The sequence below is a fragment of the Grammomys surdaster genome, unplaced genomic scaffold (assembly GCF_004785775.1).
Source record: "Grammomys surdaster isolate TR1022 unplaced genomic scaffold, NIH_TR_1.0 166, whole genome shotgun sequence".
Taxonomy (NCBI): domain Eukaryota; kingdom Metazoa; phylum Chordata; class Mammalia; order Rodentia; family Muridae; genus Grammomys; species Grammomys surdaster.
The window spans coordinates 885,963-889,508 of NW_021604614.1; positions in this window are offsets into that span (position 1 = coordinate 885,963).

Consider the following 3,546-nt stretch of genomic DNA (forward strand, 5'->3'; position numbering starts at 1 on the left):
CCCTGCTCTCCTGTGGTCATTCTACTGTGCTGTCACCACTGGGCAGGAAGCAGTTTCCCCGCCATCTGGAATTGCCACACAGCCGCAGGCTTGCTAAGCCAGATCTTAGGGGAGGCAGGTAGGATGAAGGGCACAATGCAGGGACACTCAGGGAGCTGTAGGCGGGGCGTGGACAGAGGGGCGGACTTAAGTGGAACTGGAGAAGAGAGAGATAGTTTGGAGAACGAAGCCAGGGCCAGAGATGTGGCTCAACCGATAAAGCGTGTGTGAGCAGCTTGCAGGGCTTCCGGGGTCCCATCCCCAGGACCCCATAAACAGGATGTGGTAGTGCGTGCCTGGAATCTCCGCACTTCAAAGGTGGAAGTAGGAGGGTCAGGAGCTCCTGGTCCTTCTCAGTTAAATAGCAAATCTGAAGCCAGATTGAGCTACGTGAGGCCCTGTCTCAAAAATGAAGGGCAGGGAGGGGACAGGAGGGGAAGGGGGAGGAGATGCTCCCAGTAGCCATGATAAACAGTGTGTCAGGTGAGGGGTTGGGGTGGTGAGAAGTTGTGTCCTGGTTAGGACAGCAAGGGTGTCATTGGGCAAGTCAACGAAGGCCTTCCAGGAGGAACTGGGTTGCTGGGACAGAAATTTCCCACCATAGCCTGTTAGGAGGATTGAGCAATAGATCCATGGGGTGTCCCAGCTCTGACGCAGATGACTTAGAAATGATCTCGAGAGATCCCATGTTCACCCACAAGCAGAGTCACAGCTGACATCCCCCAGCTTGCTCACTTCTGAGAAAGACTCTTGTCCTGCAGATACAGGATTATGTCTCCTTCCCAAGTCAGACCCACAGACCTAGGGTTTCCCTGCCCTTGCAGGGCCTGAGCCAGCGACGGACATCACAGACCCAGAAAAGCTACAGACTGCAGAGCGTCAGGCCAGACACCCACAGCTGCCTCCCAATAAGGGGCACTGAGTGCCCTGTGACAGCCAGGAGCCTTGCTGGGTGCAGCTGCCGGGGGAAATGACGGAGCACATGCACAGGAGAAATGCAAAGCACAATGCTAAGTCAGCTTTCAGCACCTCCAGTTGGTTGGGGCTGGAGCCCCACTGTGCCAAGCCAATTACAGACCTCCATCTTACCTTGAGAGATTTTTCTCTCTGGAGTCTGGAGCTAATGTTTGGAGCACTGTCATCTTTTCAGAATTGGAGCCTGAAATATAAGGGAGTGAGAGAGAGTGCCTGCCTTAAAGATAGCAGTGGAGGGCTAAAGGTATAGCTCAGTGGGAGAGCCCCTGCCTAGAATCCCCCAGTGAGGGGCTGGGGGCGTGGCTCAGTGGTAGAGCCCCTGTCTAGAATCCCCCAGTGAGGGGCTGGGGGCGTGGCTCAGTGGGAGAGCCCCTGCCTAGAATCCCCCAGGGAGGGGCTGGGGGCGTGGCTCAATAGAGCATTAGCATGTGCAATGCCCTGGGCTTGAGCCCAAATGCTGCCAAAAGAAGAGAATGAGGAAGGGGCACGTCAGGTCCCCCCCTTTTCCCTCCAAGACTTGTTTTTATTTAAGTATATGTGAAAGGGGCTCTGTTCATATCCAGGACCAGAAGATAGCATCAAATCCCAGGAGCTGGAGTCACTGCTGTGGGATGCCTGCTTGGGTGCCAGGAACTAACCTCAGGAGCTGGAAGCTCTCTTCTCTCTCTCTCTCCATCTCTGCAGCCCCCTGTGGTATCCTCAGACTAAACTGGATCCAAGAGGAAACTGTGGGAGATAACAAGGTGACCCCTCCATTTTTCCCAAAGGTTATAGCAGAAAGAGTGCAAGCAGTGAAGGACTCTCTAATGCAGTGGGACACCAAGGCGAAACAGACCTTCACGCCTGTCCCTCACAGGACCACAGCAGTGGCACAGCTGGCAGGGGCATCTCTTAGGTGTCTTCATTTGTCCCTCAATGAGCATTTCAGACCCCTGGCCGTGTGCCAAGCAAGGCTCGTGGGACAACCGGGCAGACAGCCAATCCAAGCCATTGCAGTGTGGTGGTCAACCACAAAGGGCTGGGCTGAGCCCTAGGACTGTATGTGTTCTGTCTAATGGTTCTGAGGCTGGGGGGTGGGGAGCTGAGAGTTCAAGGGGCAGCAGGTGAAGAGGGCCCCAAATGTCAGGCCAGAGAGTTTGGTTTGGAAGACAGTGCGATCAGAGAGTCTGTTACAAATGGGGGTGTAGTTCAGTTGGTAGAGGGCTTTGCCTGCCACGCACAAAGCTTTGGGCTCCACCACAGGACTACGAAAACTGGATGGGATCACAAATGCCCATAATCTCAGCACTCGGAACTAGGGGAAAGACGTCAGAAGTTCAGAGTTACCTACCCTCTGCTATATAGTGAGTTTGAGGCCAGCCTGGGTTACCTTAGACATATCTCAGAAAGGAGAGAACTTGTGAAGGAGAGAGGGAGGGAGAGAGGGAGGAAGGGAGGGAGGGAGTGAAGCATGAATGTAATTAGAGCACTCAAGAAGTTGGAGGCCAGCCTGGGCTACTTATCTAGATGCTGTCACAATCAAAGGGGAATTGCTGGAGAGATGGCCAATCGCTTATAGAGCAATGGTTGCTTTTCCAGAGGACACAGGTTTGATTTCCAGCACCCCCGTGGTGGCTCACAGCCGGTTCTAACTCCAGTTCAAGGGGATTGATGCCCTCTTCTGGTCTCCTCGGGCATTGCATCCACATGACACAGACACACATGCAGGCAAAATATCTTGGCCACATAGTAGTTGGAGACCAACCTCAGGTACAGGAGACCCTACCTCAAACAAAGAGACGTGACTCCTGCAACAAAGGAAACACCAAGGGCCAATAGCTACTTTAAAATACAAATTCAAACTGCTTCAAGATACTGCCTTGCCCCAGTCAGAATGGCTCTCAGCAAAAATCTGACAACAACCGTTTAGAGAGGGTGTGGAGAGAGAAAGAAACCTTATAAACTGCTGGTGGGGTGCAAATTAGTATGGCCAGTGGGAAATCAGTTTGGAGGTCTCTCAAAAAATTAAAAATAGGGCAACCATATGACCTCACTCTTTCACTCTAGGGCGTATCCCCAGAGAAGCCCATACCCTCCCACAGAGATTCTGCACCCGCACGCCCATAGCTGCTCTGTCCACTATAGCAAAGAGGTGGAACCAGCCTCACTGTCAATCAACAGGAGATGAGATCATGACAATCCCATGCACAAGTAAAGTGGAGATACTATTCATCTCTAAAGAAAAATAGAATCAAAAACTACAGTCAATGGATGGACTTAGAATATATAACACTAAGGGAAGGCACATAATGAAAGGGAGAAAAACAAAAAACCGCACGCTCCGTCATTCATGAATCCTAGCCTGTGCATGTCATGCCTCTGATACATGTGAACAAGGGCGCACCAGAGTATTGCAGCTCCTCATGAGAAGAGCGAGAGGGGACCGTCAGGTGGTAAGGCTGGGTGGGACACAGGGGAAGCTCACACGAGTTGTGAAAAACTACAAAAAAACAATTGCTTTTCTGGTTTTGACTTTCTTCTGGATTCTCTGGT